Source organism: Octopus sinensis, linkage group LG17 (assembly GCF_006345805.1).
Source record: "Octopus sinensis linkage group LG17, ASM634580v1, whole genome shotgun sequence".
NCBI classification, from domain to species: Eukaryota; Metazoa; Mollusca; class Cephalopoda; order Octopoda; family Octopodidae; genus Octopus; species Octopus sinensis.
In genome coordinates this window covers 31606702-31624201 of record NC_043013.1, presented here as the reverse complement: position 1 = coordinate 31624201, position 17500 = coordinate 31606702, and positions in this window count along the sequence as shown.

The window sequence follows — 17500 nt, the reverse complement described above, 5'->3', positions numbered from 1 at the left end:
GAGGAACAGACCGACAGCCGCCACGCTAAATACTTATCTTTTGCTAGACAGTATACCGCTTTTCAGATAAAAAAAAAATAATGCCTGAAGTTCCGTTTTCTCAAAATTGCTAATACAATTTTATCTGCTATTTGAACTCTAGTAGATTGTTTATACTATACGCAGTAAGGTGGTCTGCGATTCACAGTATGCAAGTAGATATATTTGTTCCTGATACTTATAATTAGAGTATTTTATCAACAAATGTTAATTGGTCCATTATATATCATTGCAGGTTATGGTATAGCTGCATATTACACATTTATTCTCGTATATGTAGATACATCATTACCTTTGCATAGATATATACATGCATCCATACATACATTCATACGTAAAGATATTCACACAAATAACCCCCTTATATATAAATATATGCATATATGTATGCATACATGCATTCATACATAAATACATACAAAACCTCTCTTATACATACATTTCTAAATATATGCATATATACATACATAAAAACGTGCATAAATAAATAAATATATATATATATATATATATATATTATATATATATATATATATATATATATATATATACACATATATACATAGATACCTACGTATAGAGAGACAGACATTCGTGCGTGTGTGTATATATATATATATATTTCAACTTATGACTTTGAAGGAGAGATTCTTAAACTTAAAGCCTATAAGCGATCACCATCCATTGACTAATATAAATAGTCTAATATTGGGGCATATAACCCCTTGACGGAAGTATATATTATATATATATATATATAACGGGAAGGTTTACGAAAATAAACAAAATACGAAGGCAGGTGAAGTTCAAACAAACAATGTATTAGTATGGCGCTCAGGAATAGAAATAAAACAAGTCTTTTACGTTTCGAGTCTACGTTCTTCGACAGAAAGATACACAGAAAAGAAACAAGGAGAGAAAAATATTGCGTGTAAGGGCTAACGATCCATAAATTAAATTAGAGATAAAAACCACTATTAGGCAACTCAAACAGTGATAGACATAAACCAAAACATAAAAAAACGAAAAATAAATATAATTGATATAATATAAAATATAAAATTTAAAATTTGAATTATTAAAATTTAAAATTTAATTTTTTAAAAATATTTTTAAATATTTAAATTCTAAAATTTTTTTTATACCAAAAAGTATTAAAAAGTTCAAAGCCTTTTGAGTGGATTTGGTAGACGGAAACTGAAAAGAAGCCCGTCGTATATATGTATATATATATGTGCGTGTATGTTTGTGTGTCTGTGTTTGTCCCCCCAGCATTGCTTGACAACCGATGCTGGTGTGTTTATGTCCCCGTCACTTAGCGGTTCGGCAAAAGAGACCGATAGAATAAGTACTGGGCTTACAAAAAGAATAAGTCCCGGGGGTCGAGTTGCTCGATTAAAGGCGGTGCTCCAGCATGGCCGCAGTTGAAATGACTGAAACAAGTAAAAAGATATATATATATATATATATATATATATGTGTGTGTGTGTGTGTGTGTGTGTGTGTGTGTGTGTGTGTGTGTATGTGTGTGTGTGTGTGTGGTGTGTGTGTGTGTGTGGTGTGTGTGTGTGTGTGTGTGTGTGTGTGTGTGTAAATGTATATATATACGTGTATATAACAACTGAGTAACGTTTTAAATAAGAGATATCAAATATCCGACGAATTTACTGTTTGTTTTTACTTATATCAATAACTATGTTATGAACTATTGTCCCAGGTAAATAGGTAAATAAATAAATTGGCAGTTTATCCACAAGGGGTTGGACTCCGTTTTCCTGGTTCTGAATATCCTCAGAATACATCCATCCAATGTTGCCATCTTGGTAATATGCACATGGGATGTTGCATCATTTGTCATGTGAACGCCCAGGTCATGCACCGACTCTGACTCTGGGATCGTATTATTTTCTGGTCCTGTGTGTTCCGGTTTTAGCCTGATGTTGGACCGATATTGGTTTACCTGAAATTTCATAACATTGAACTGCATGTTATTTTTGTTAGCTCATGTGTATATTTCATTCAGTTTTATGATATCCTCTGGTTTCCTTACCGCCTGCTTCACTTTTGTATGTCTTCTCGCGATACAGCAAGCTATATAATAAACAGAATTCAACTCAGCTACGAGGTATGTTTGTATCTTGTTTTGCAAAATATTCTAAGTTTACTTAGATGGAGATGGAGTAATAGAAAATGTTATTATAAATACATACTTATCTTCCATTTCTGTTTTAAATAATGTATATGGTTTATATTGTTTAACTTATCTTAAAATTAAGAAACTATCTTTTCGCCTATTTGGTAAGTTTTTAGCATTAAAAATTCAAATGACTATCTAAATTGTTTTGTAGCTTAGATGTGTCACTATTGATAGTTGGTTTTAAATATTGAATTCTTCATTGAGACAGACATTTTGTCCTCATCACCAACAGTATGGCGAACACTTCACTGTTTTGCTACATATTTGGTAATAACGACAAAGCACTGCCTCAGAATACTCGTCCCTTCCAAAATACCAACTGATATGTAGCATTCTATAGTTTCTTAAATGTCTATGTATTAATTAACTGTGGGATATTCACCCAACCTCACCTTCCTTTCAGGAAAACCGAATAATTAAAACTGACACTGATTGTAAATACGTGCTTGAACATGAATGTATGTGTGTTCGCGTGTTTGAGTGAATGCATCTGTGCAAGCGTTTGTGTGTGTGTGCGCGCGCGTGTGTATGAGTGTGTGTGTGTACATATTTTCCATCATTAAAGAGAATATATATTAGAAAAGAGATTATTATAGTGGAGAAAATATTGGTAAGAATACGTGAAGAGAAATAAACCTATTTAGAAATCAATATAAATGACGTCATCTCCACTGCAATACTAAGTCTTTGACAGAACAATATACAATGCCATCCGAGGAAAAGTTTCCCTGGAAAAAATATAAACAATAGCACTGCTGTGGACTAGATACACATATACTTATCAGCAAAATGCATATTGGGGATAGAGTCCCACCAAAACGTCTACCAATTGTAAACATTACAGAGCTGACAAAGTTATTTGAGATAAAAAGGAAAAGTCATATCAGACATAGAAGTTATTTGTCGAGGAACGTGACCATCCCTTCCAAAATTATTGAGGATGAGAACGTGCATGGAAAACCACTTTAAAACCTTCAACTTCTCTACTTTACCATATATTTGTCTTGATGCCAATAGTCTTTAGTCAACTTTGTTATATTCGTAAATATCTAAGCCATAGTCTGGAGCTGGTTGGAATTTTCAAGCAGCAAAGAAAAGAGAGACCGGCTAAAACGAACTTTACAAATGCAATCTGTAATTTGAATAGTAAAACTATGCAATAATTTCTTAAATTTTGATATGTAAGAGTTATCGTTGTTATATTGAAGACTAGTTCACATAGTGATCTTTTATCTTTTACTTGTTTCAGTCATCTGAGTGCAGTCAAGTTGGTACACCGACTTGAAGGGCTTTAGCCAAACAAATAAGCCTCAGGGTTTATTTTTTGAAAACTTTGTACACATTCTATTACCCCATATAGCCGAACCGCTAGGTTACGGGGTCGTAAATACACAAGGACCGTTTATCAAGCGGTGTTGGAGGACTAACACAGACGCAAACGTACATGTACATAGATACACACACGCATTCACACATATATAAAACGCACATCACACACCAAACACACATACACATATAGTTGGAATTTACAGAAAAACAAAAGACGAATACAGGTGTATAAACAACAAGCAGGTGTGTTAATTTGACGCTCGGGAAGGTGAAAAAGTCTCTTACGCTTCGAGCCTACGCTCTTCAAAGAAAGGAACACGAGGAAATAAACAGAGTGAGGGAATAATATATATATATATATATATATATTATATATATATATAATATATATATATATATATATATATATATATATATATATTTAGTGAGGGAAGAAATGGAGCTGAACGAAGATTTTACAAAATTCCTTTTTATTATTTTCTACACATGTTTCAAAGGCTGCAAATTCCCTAATTCGGATTGAATAAGGAGACCATTTTGCAGCATTCTCTTCAGGAAAATCCAGGAACTTAAATCTCCAAACAAATGCGCAGCAAGCTTTTCGAACAAACGCTCCCTAGGAGCCCATGGTATGAATGGCACAAGACTGTCTCTCAATATGCGTTGACGTCAGGGTGGGTGAAGGCCGACGAAAAAGTCCGTTGAGATAATTCGAGGTCAAATTCCGGTTAACATTGGGTAGGGGAAGAATTACAGAAAACCAAAGAATGTGAACATATTCTGTATAACTAGTGTTAATGTTCGTATTGTTTTAAGAATGAAAGCTATCTTATTTGGGTGTGAGAAACTACCTACATGTATGTGTGTGTGCGCCTATGTATGTGTGGCAGTATGCCTAGGAAGCAGCTAGGGAGAAAATATGTTGCGGCTATTGTTGGTCAAGCAGCTGATAACAACCTGTGTCTGTGTGTTCGTCTGTGACCAGTTTAAAGATGACTTGTCAAACAAGGGGAGTATAATCCCTGATATTGTTTCTAAATAAGCAGCAGATCATACGCTAAAAGGGGAGTAATTTCCCCTTTCAAATTTAATTCAAAATTTTTTTTCCAAATTTTTTTTCTTTCTTAGGACATCCAGGTGTTAATTATCTTAGACTTCAATTGTATGCATGAAATGTATGCCGCCTCCAGTGGGGACATCTAAAAGAGTTTTGCAAAATCGAGTTAACTAGCTGCCCTCGGGCGAACAAAATGTGAAAAAGTTCAGAGTTGCAAAGATTACAGATTCTTTTGCCTCTATCAAACGGTACAGACACCGATAAAATCGACCATTCCATATATATATACCTATATATATATATATATATATATATATATATATATATATATAATATATATATATATATATATATATATATTATATATATATATATGTATATATATATATATATATATATATATATATATGTGTGTGTGTGTGTGTGTATTCGACAGGCTATTTTTAGTTTCAGTTAACCACATCATCTCATAAGTTGGGACTGACGTGGTTGGGACGGATGCTTCGTATCACGCAACCACATCTGCTCCTATATTCTAAAAAGAATACTAACAAAATTCTAATAAATAAAATGAAAGACATGCGTGGTAATTGCGGTTGTTGATCCGACATCCTATAGGAGAGAGAAAACACAATTTGTCACGGCAGGATTGATTACTGAAATGCATTTGCAAGTTTCGATTACTTGTAGCTACACGTGAATAAAACAGCACTAGTATTAGGAAAGTGAAAATAAACACATCACAATTATCGAACCAGCAAATGATAATAACCCTATATCCACAAGAAGAAGAATATTCCAGGGAGACAATGAATTCCTGCCAGTCTTTTGCGCAGCCCTAATACAACTTAAAAATCAAGGCTTATACATGCTACAGAAAAAAAAAATTAAGAATATATAACTCGCATGATTTAAGAATATTTAACTGTGTTGATGAGTTGCAAGTAAATCTACAACAAATCAGGCGTGGCTGTGTGATAAGAAGCTTGCTTCCCAAACATATAGTTCCACGTTTAGTCCCACTTCATGGAATCGAGGGCAAGTGTCTTCTTCTATAGATTCAGGCTGACCAAAACTTTGTAAGTGGATTTGGTAGACGGAAACTGAAAGAAGCCTTCATGTGTGTGTATATATATATGTATATATATGTGTGTTTGTGTGTGTGTGTATGTGTGTATGACTTTGTGTCTGTGTTTGTCCGCGCTCCATCATCGCTTGTCAACCGATGTTGGTGTGTTTATGTCCCCGAGTTTCAGCGGTTCGGTAACAAAAACGATATAATAAATACTAGGCTTATAAAGAATAAATCCTGTGGTCGATTTGCTCGACCAAAGGCGGTGCTCCTGATGGTTACAGTCAAATTAATGAATCACGTAAAAGAGTAAAAATTAATCATAGATTGTAAAAATGTACGATAGTACGTGTATGATACGAATTAACTCAAATTTTTATATTAAATTAGATTTAAGCACCGAAATCAGAGAATTAACTTTCATATAATACTTAGGAGTGAATAAAACTGAGAAAATACGTCTCTGTAAATGATAAGAAATAAAAATGACACCGAAGAAATGTACAAATGTAAAAAACTATACTTCTATGCCGGATACAATGCCAAGCATATTAAACCTGTGCTTAAGTAAAGTAGATACTTTAAGCAGAAAAATAAAAGGGAAAGTTAACTCTCCATATTATAGAAATAGAATATACTTTACATACGGTTTTTAGAAATAGAAATGTATTATGAAATGATAAAAGTGGAAACAGAGAACTAAATAGAAACATGCAAATGCATGTGGGCTGAATAATGTAATATCGAAATATTCAAAACAGAAAGTACTTTTCACTCGGTATAAGAATATCGATTAGGTACATACTGGAAATTAACTACGTTGAATAAAAATATTTAAAGAATTACAAAGCTACACAAATAATTTAAAATGTATATATAAAAAACCCAAACAAAAACGAAATTTCAAAAATGAATTGTAAAAAACTGGAAGAAATATTAATTTATGAGCAATAACCAACAAAGTATTGTTTTTATGGGATTAATGTTTAAGTATATCACCCTAATGTGTGAATCAATTGTACTCAAAGGGGAGTCTACTTCAAAACACGCCGACAGATATCTTCACGTATGGGTAGATATCTACCTAATTTAGGTGCACAATTTTTCGAAACAGATTTGAATATTGTCTCTTTTTATTTCAATGCTGGAGAGAAAGTTAAACATAAAACTACTAATCATATACTCGTCTATGTATGTTTACTTACAAATATACATGAAATCATATGTATGTACGTGTATAATATGTATGTGTATGTATGTGTTGATGCGTATATGCACTTATACGTAAATAAATGTAACATGTATATACATATATTCATAGATATATGCATACTTATATGAATGCACACACATTTATGTATGCATGTGCGTGTGCGTGTGTCGCATCTAACTAAAACAGAACTAGACTATAAGATTAAGCAGCGGTAAAATTACTGAGCATTTTAAATAAATTAGTGAAAATCATCTTCGAATTTGGAACGTATCAAGGAACTTTTTTTCTGAAACTCAGATTTCACGTTACGATCTGTCGAACAATTCCACAAAATTTCTGGTCTGGAGGCTGTCTCAACTAAAACGAAATGTCAATTCTTCTTAATTTGGAGAAATGTTTCTGACTATTTGAAGCATATCTCGCATGGCGTCTGAATGCATTCGAGACTTGTATGAGCAACATCTTAATATAAAGAACAAAATGTTTTGAAATATAACCCCTGGTAATATCGTGTTATGTCATTTTAATTGCAGCAAATGCGTAGAAGAAAAATTGAATTTGAATCAGATACCCTCTATTATACAACAAATATCAGTTAATTTTGTATGCTGAAGGTAATCGTTACCGAATATTTTCCTCTATCTTCAGTCACAATTGGAATGACTGCGTGAATAACGAAAAATCTTTAATTATTCGATAAAATTAACAATATCTGAGGAACTGAAAATCGTTTCTTTTGTTTCAGTAAACGCAAATTCTTACTATTTTATTTTGTCGTTGAGAAAGCAGCTTTAGGGGACAAATTCCACATATTTTCATAGATCTTTTATTGTTAATTTATGATAGCTATTCTCTATGGATTGTAACACAATACACTAATTAATTTATGAATGTATTTCCCATGCAAAGAGTATATTGGAAAAGATTTGCATCTGCTTATCCAGGGAGTTTATTATAGTCATCCATAGTTTCAGTACGTTAGTCTGTTTTCTGTTGAATGGTATTTTTTTAGATTAATTAATACATGCACAGCTGCAAACAGAATTCATGTTCTTAATTATGTTCGTTGGTGCGTTGTAACGGTGTTAATGATATAACATTGTTCGTGATGTAATAGAAAATCATTGTCGTGTTGCAAAATTACGTGTGAGTGATCAATGTTTAAAAATACTACATTATGAAGTAAGGAAATAATTATGTTTAACAAGTATTAAAGTTTTTAATATATATATATATATATATATATATATATATATATATATATATATATATATATACATACATACTTTTTCTCTTAAAAATGAATGCAAATTCCGTATATGGGGTAACCACACTCTTTGACTGTTGGAGTAAAATTTTATGTAGGTAATTTGGCACAAGATTTTGGTTGTCTTTTGATGTTGATTGTTATGAATATTTCAAGTGAGCTTTTTATCCTTGAGTCTAACTTCAATGGTAGGATATTTTCATGGATGTATCTATTACAGATAGATACATCTTTATGTGTGCACGTACGACCATACACATACATACATAAACACATACATATATGTATATATGAATAGATAAAAATCGTCGACATGTATTTTGTGTATATAGATCCCTACATATACGTACATACGTATGTGTATGTATATACTGAAGTACATTGTGTAAAATGAACGCTTTATTGTTGTGATAAATGGTGTTGCATCACTGGGAAGTATAAGACGTTGGAGCTGGCTTAACCCTGTCTCTTGTCAGTAACATATATTCCGTTGTTATATCTTTATTTGCAATATAAATGCTATCAACCTTTCCAACTGCTGCAGTATTTCATCAGTAATTAAGTGTATTCAAGGCAGAAATGGATGCCTAGAGATATCTTACCTCTGAAAGCAATTGCGCTTTTGATGCTTCCGTCGTGCATCGCTTCAGCCAGATTTCTTTGTTGTGTAGATTCTGTGTATTTATCGTACAATACACATTCAACATTTCGTAAGCTCTCAAAATTGCATGTGGAACCTTTCACTCCCTTTAGGGTTGACAGGAATTAATCTGGAGTTAAACCACGAGCCGTGCAGCAAGATTCCTCCAGTGTTTCATTTTTCAATGCAATGTATGTTTTGCTAGGGAATGAAAATGTATTCTGTAATATCAAAGACATGTATTTTTCTGATAGTTCCGTCGTTGTGGTTTAGTGCGCAAAATTGTCATGAAAATACGCTGGTTATCGTTGATTTAATTGCGACAATACGGCAGTTATTTGTTCATCAAGCATTTTCTGCTCTAGCTGAGGCCACGTAGTTTCTGGATCACTAATATTGTGACCATTAATACTTTGCTTAATGTCGTGAATGATTTTATCATTTGTCACAGTGCTTCTAATATTTAGGTGAATAGTATGGAAACCACTGAACACACATGGATATATACTTGGCAAATATATACTTGCTATCGTGTAAAGTAATATTTCTCAACCGGATTTTTGATCCACGTCTGCAACACTATATATCTAGGAAGCATTAATAGCTGCCGTGTTTTTTTTCCTTAATAAGTTTACAAATATTTCCGTCATCATAGGTTCCAATTCATGCAAAAGGTTTTTGGACTCTTCTCACATAAGATACATTCATCATACATATTTTTCGTAATTTCGTTCAATAGAGCCTCAATGTATTTTCGCCATGCTTCTCACACGCAGTTTCACATCTTCTTTACAAGTTCATTAAAATTAGTTTCTTTTAAAATCAAGTAATTCTTAAAATATGTGCCTTTGGAACTCTATAGAAGACAATAAAATGTCTCCAAATATATTTTCACTTTCCTAAAATTATCTACCACATTCATTACTGCATGTATTTCCATATTAAAAGTTCTGGAGACAAAATCTGATCAGTATAACTTCATTCGCCCTGAGGAAAATGTTTCATGATATTTCAGATCAGTTAATACTACAGAATATTTAAACGAACAAATGTGGAATACCGTAATTTATACAACAGCCAAAACATCATAGTACACTTCTTTCAAATTCCAAGGTAAGTATTCGCAAAGAAATTGGTAAAATTAATGATCGGTTGACTTGCCTGTAATTGTATAATGGGAAGCACGGTGACATATATTTCTTGATACCTCTATGCCATACACTACTTGCAATAATCTTTTGATCAGGATAACAGTACTCTACATTATGGACCTAAGAACATCAGCTTATTCCATATCTATCTATCTATCTATCTATCTATCTATCTATCTATCTATCTATCTATCTATCTATCTATCTATCTATCTATCTATCCATCCATCTACCTACACACACACACAGACATATATATATATATATATATATATATATATATATATATATATATATATATACAGTTAATCCAAACATGAAAACACAAAGAGAAAACACAGCAACGCGAGGACGTGGAACAAATATAGTATTATTGGACGCTCAGGAAGAAAGGAAAGAAGGAGGGTTTTAGCGTTTCGAGCGGAGCTCTTCGTCAGAAACATAGGAAAAGGAAAGATCCAAAGAAGGGAAGACGGAGGAAAAAAATCGCCAACGGTACACACGCGGTCACATTTTGAATATATATATATATATATATATATATATGCGAAAACAGAGTGGATGAAAGAAGGATAGACAGAAAAAGATCAGCGACAGATAAGGAAATAGACATCAGGATTTTCTAATTATGGCTGATCTTACCTTTGCTGGAATCATTGTTGTTCTTCGGAACTTTACATGCCTTCGCTTCTCTATAGTTATTTATTATCCTATTTTGTCTTGTCGATGTCGCAGCCTTGTCTGAAAATCAGTTACTTTGAACTGCAAGACTAAGGAGCCAGCTGTGCACATTCGGATCATCTCTTAATGAGCAAACCCTACTTCAGCACCCTGGAACACGGGAATTCCTGATAGGGCTGAGATCCAGCGATCTAGAGCGTCTTTCTTGCGGTGGTAAATTGGCGATAAACTACATCCCGTTTTTGTCGGTAGACAGGGTGAGATGCCAAGAATTCTACTTGAAATAAGCAACATATGTTTATTTCTGCTTTCCGACGCACCAAACGATATCAGAAAATAGAATCGGCCTGAAAAACATAGACAAGACTACCGCTGCAGGAATGTTTATTAGGTTACGTCAGAGATTGTTTTTTTATGGGAGAGGGTAAAACGAGAAATTACGTAAAAGCTCTTTCATCGGCTTGAATATTTTTGTTTAATAACGATAGGCAAGAAAGATACAAGAAAGTTGTTTAGATTACATCATGTATAGAGATTAAGGTTTAGGTGGGCAGATCAAAAATGATATCGAAAATATCCGAAATTCATAAAAATGGCCTAAATATTAGGTAAATGGCTCAGTTATATAGTCCCGTCATGAAATATGCAGCTACTATCTTATGAGCGATTTACGCACCATGTATCGAAAATCTATAGCTAATATTTTAGTGAAAACATAAATCAACAGTTCCCACATTTTCTCATCATAATAATTCTCATTTAAAAAAAAAAAAGTCATGTTTTCGCCTCCATTTTTGAATATATTTCTTTCGCGTCGTTCGCAAACTTGCATAAAGCAACAATATCAACAACAAAATTAATATTTTTAATGATGATGATGATGATAATAATAATAGATATAATAATAATACTTACTAGGCAGTTGTTAACGATGTATGCAGCCCACCATCCGAAAGCTTATATCAACCGGCTGTACTTGAGGTGATACCAGAATGGAAGGTACTTAATAGCAGTTGAAGAATGTGTACAGAGGATAATATAAAGTCTAGTTGAATATTTACAGAGTAGCACGGGAAAACTACTAAAAACAGTTGATAAAAACAGGTGATAAAGCGCGTAATAGGAGAAAAGAACAATAATGAAATACAAAGCCATCACGTCAGAAGTCGAAGAAAAACTTCTGCATAACCAATTTTGCAAAGGCGCTGAAAATGTATGTGGAACAAAATGTAGCTGCCGAAGATCAACTTGAGAAATATTATATATATGGAGAGACGGGTAGTCATGTTGGGCATACTGGGCTTCGTATATTTTACCCCAGTGTCACTTTGATGGCATGCACTGCTCTCTCACTCACTCAATAATAATAATAATAATATAATAATAATAATGATGATGATGATGATGATGATGATGATGATGATGATGATGATGATAATAATAATAATAATAATAATAATAATAATAATAATAATAATAACGATAATAAAAATAATAAATAGCAAGGATAGTCCATTGGACACTTTGCAACAAGTACGGACTTGACAGAGCAAAAAAGTGGTACGAACATGAACTCGAAGGCATCATCGAGAATAATAATGCAAAGAACCTATGGGGTTTTGTGATTCAGCGCGGCCATGAGATAGAGAATAGGAAACCAGATATAGTGTTAATTGAAAGCAAACTATGCTGGATCATAGATATAGCATGCCCAACAGAGAACAAGGTATGCGATAAGGAGGAAACAAAAGTTGATGTTAGCTTGGGTGGTTAAGCAGTTGTCAACGAAAAAGTTGGTATTAGTACCAATAACTGTCGGATCCCTGGGAACAGTGATTAAAAATCTTGAGAAGTACATTGAACAAATGGGGGCTGCAATAAGGTTGGAGCACTTGCAGAAAACAGCACTGCTTGGAACCGCTCGAATAATCCGGATGGTGCTCGAAAGATAATAATTACCTTAGTACACTGGAAGTGAACAGCTGGCACTGTAGTACATCTCCAGCTTTAAAGGCTGTGCAAAGGCAATAATAATAATAATAAAACTATTATAAATAAAAGTATTGTCGCTTTCAACAACAGCTTCGATTTTGCTTTGCATCCACTGGGGTTGATAAATTAGTACCAGTTGAATACTGGTGTCGATGCATTCGACTTTTCCCACTCTCAAAATTGCTGGCCTTGTGCAAAAGTTTGAAACCACTATTTGATAACGGCATTTAAAATTCAACATTCTACCAAGTGCTAAGATTACACGCGTTGAAATAACTGGCACACACACACACACACACACACACACACACACACAGGTGTATGTCTGTATATGTGCGAGTGTGTTTGTGTTTATGCGTGTGATTGCGTGTGTGATTGTGTGCTTGTGTGCGTGTGTCTGTGCTTGTTTTTAATTTCTAGTACACGTTTTAGCTGAATCCCTAGATAGATAGATTGAAAGAATAGAATAACTGAATCCCTAGATAGATAGATTGGTTGATCGAGAGACAGAGAATGTATATGTGTTCGATGAATTAAGTGAGAACATGTATAAGAGATGGTGCATATTGCTTCGCCAATATGTTAGAAATACAACTTGATAAAATGGGTTTCTGAGTGTGGGATGAGAGGAATTGTTTCTAAACTTGATACCAGTGTGTATTATAGCCGTAATCTCACTGAATTGGAAGCGAATGCTTTGTTCTGAGCTTTGTCATTTGACTGTGATCTGTGTTTAGTTGAATGCGGATACAACAAATTTCACTGCATCAATGCTTATAGGGATCTTAATGGGTGATAAATGGAGGAGAAACTTGTTGTAAGTGACTAAAAGAAAGCTTTGCAATTTCAGAGATGTATAAATGCATGTTGCATCCTTTGGTACTCTTTCTGGATTTCAATACAATGCATAAACGCAAGCAACTGAGGGAGACATATCAGTCAGTTTGTTGATGTCATTTAATTAATATGGAGATACACGTTTGCATAAGATGCCATATGGCAACAATGGTGGCTTCTGTCAATGGCTTAGTTTTCTCAGATGGATTAATGTGAAGCATTTGTACAGGCAGTGGTAATTAGCGTAGCCTTAGTAGATCTCTGACTAGTGAGTTGGTCTGCGATGACAATGAGTTTTGCAGGCCAGGTTGTTGCATGTTTATTTGGGACATCTCTTCCCGAAGTCTTTATTTCATGGTCAAGAAATTACGAATTTGTCAGAAAACTGTTTTTTCTATCACTTAGCCATACCCATGAACAGTTAGGCTGTTTTTTTTTATGTATCCCAACCTCATAACCACTTTATAAGCAGACAGTGCAATAAATTTCTTTACCACAACTTAACAGTGAAACCGATGAACCATTAGAAGAATCTGGATTTGTATGTTGAGAAGTTATAAATGACTGTTGAATTAAGTCCTACAGTCTTTTATAAAATAAAGATAAAACAATTTGCATAATGAAATTTAAAGATAAATAACGTGTGAGAAAGGAATAAAGTGACAACTGGAATACATTTGTTTATAAATCAATTGGTTAAGTGTTCACTTGCAGCTAAACAAAGTATTTGAAACTGGAATAAGCTGAAAATTAGTTATTAAAGTAGATATCGAAAGGCCATGACAGCTTAGGAATTATTTGTTTTTGTAGTTTATTTCGCGAATGATCCTTCGAAGTTTTCTTTCTTTTCTCCAATAACATTCCAACGGCTTAAAATAAATATAAGCCACAATGGAACATTCGGTCATTATATTCACAGAAAACATCCTGTTGGAAAATCATTCATCACGTTCGGCCGAATTAGGTTCAGTCTGAGTGGCAATACAAACAGTTCCAAAAACAAGAGCACAAGCCTTGCTCTAGCAATATTGTTAAAAGGCGTTAGTTTATCAATTAGTTTCACTGAATAGGAAATACAGTCTCATGTAAGGGGTATATGAAATATTCGAAATTCGAAATATGTATAACGTGCAAAATGCCCCCCGTCAAATGCACGTTCCCACGGCTTTATCGATCGCATTCTCACCTGGAATCAATTTTTGTAATTTTTTCAAGACTTATACACGCCCTGATACCGTCAGTTTCTGCATATCAAATTTGAGCGCAATCGTATGGAGGATGCCCGAGATCTTAGAAGACAGACATACACAGACAGACAGAACGGATTTTATATAATAGATATGGAAATAGAAAATATATTTCAGTAAAAATTGCTTCACATCATGTATCTTATAAGAGAATTAGAGTCTATATTAAAACTGACTACGTTAAATTACTAACGTCAGTACAATTCCTATTTGCATATAATCTAGTATTTAGAGAGTGTGAATCATTCGACTTTGTTTTCATGTACAACAAATTATGTACCCTTAATATCCTGGTTTTACATATATACGTAACTTCATCAAATAAGAGTGTCTTTTTTTTCCTCAGTAAAGCACTAATACGGCCACATAAGAAATAATCCATCAGCTATCACTGAATGTAACATGGTACTAACACTTTGAAATAGCCTTTGGCCATTGATTACTTAAAGAAATGAATGAATATCACTTTTTCTCATGTGTCGACCAAACATATAAAGCTTTGAGTTTAATGTAAGAAGTATAACGCTCTTAAGAGTGAATGTTATGCCACACATTTAATGTTGATGCGTCGATGTCGCGATACATTTTCGGTTTCCGGTCATAAATACTTTATTGCCTGTATATCAGTTATACTCTTCAGATAAATGTCGTAAAGTTTCTCTAAATGTCGTCTGCATATATGAAGCCATATATCAAAGAAAGAAAGCGATATTTCATCCATCAAAACGATACCATCGATGTCTATCTTTACAATTTCGACAAGCGACTGGCATTTTAATCAAGATTATAATTAAAGGTGATAACAGAATGGAATGAAAATATACAGATTATTATTCTGATAAAGTTTAGATGAATTCTTGTTTATTTCTAACAGGTTTGAAATAGTAAACATAAGTTTGAATCTGATAGATGAAGAGCCGACTTTCAATTTTAATTCTTGTTACTATCTGCTCATATGAAAAGCAATGAACAGTCATAAAATAAATTATTCCACGTATTCTTAGATTAATTGAAAAGACGTTTGGCGCATATTACCAACCATATAAGCTGCAGGGAATATGGCATTCTGTTTTATTCTGGATATAACATACCCAACTGCATACTCGCAGATTGAGAATGCGCTCATATCAAAAGTAGTCTACAATAGACAGCCAAAAGTCAGTCGGCATGCGTACATAATCAAATTTTAAACCAATACACATTCTCATTTGTCCAGAGGCATTGCTATCATCAAACATCTCAATCTTATAAGTTTTCGAGTAAACTAGCTAGCACCCCTACACGGGAAACACACGCCCCTGTGACACCACTTTTCTAATCACAATATCCATGTTCGCCTTATTTGTCAACTATCGTGCCTACGTGAACTTTACTCGGACCGGTCAGCAATTAAAGTCAGAACTATTAAGGATGTCTTAACCGAACATAATACTTGGTTATTTTGCATAGAGAGAATCTCAGAATGATATTCGAAATTGGTGAGGACCCAGGAAGAAATTAAATGTTATGTGCCTGTTTGCATGTCAATGTGAGTGAGCTTACGCGAATGTATACAAAAGCATATGTTATATGTGAAAAGGTATGTCTGTATGGGTAGCATATAGGAAAACGTGTACGTGTGTGTGTGAGCATATATAGATAATGGTGAATAACATTTTCAATTTCCTATTATCTTTATATATAAAAGTAAGGTTGTGTGCTGTCTGTCTCCTACGATTTAGATTCCTAACTACTCCCACATTTTGCGGTGCAGTTTAACCAAAACCGGGTATCTTATAGTCGTGATTCATATCGAGCCCTTCTGGATATTAGCGCGCGTCTACGATGAGTCTACGATTTTAAAAATAATTTAACATCAATTTTTCCCATTTTAATGCATTTTTGGCATATATAAGGGAAGTAACTCTCTAAAAATTTATTATTAAATCTCAGAACGTAAAAAGCTACAGTACCCCCCTCCTTTGTGGTTAGCCATATTGAGATGGCTATTATACTTTACATCTCTAAAAATGCTTATATAGTTATTTCCCTTACAAACTCGAGCAACGCCGGGCGATACTGCTAGTATTATATATATATATATACACCCATGATAGCATGGGAAGCGGACGTTAAATGATGATGATGGTGATGATATATATATATATGCGGATCTACAAACACAAACGCAGAAGAGTGTGTATTTGTCAGCATGTACATTTGTGTGGTTGCCGAAGTGTGTGTGTATTATGATGGCCTTAAACATCTATCTACCTGTCTGTCTGTATGTATGTTTATCTATTTATCTATCTATCTATCTATCTACAAACACAGATACACACGCACACAGAAACCAGTCTGAAATGTTTTACCAAAAAAGAAAAGTATAATTGTCACTAAATGTGACTAGGGTGTTAGAAACATCTACACTGTTAGAAATAAGAGTTAAACTGATCTAATGCTGTAGTTAAAGCACATAATTGTATACATATACACTGAGGGGAATATGGTCGCTCGAAAACACTGATCGAGTACTGCCTATACTGACAGGTTTATATATATATATATATAGATAGATAGATATACATATAATATATATATATATCGATAGATAGATAGATATACATATAATATATATATATATATATATATATATATATATGTTAGGATTGTAGTTCTTTTCGACCAAATATATATAGAGACAGGTGTACGTGTGTTATATAAATGTCTGCGTGCGTATATATATATATGTGTGTGTGTGCATGTGTATGTGTATCCGTGTATGTGCGTGAGTGTGCG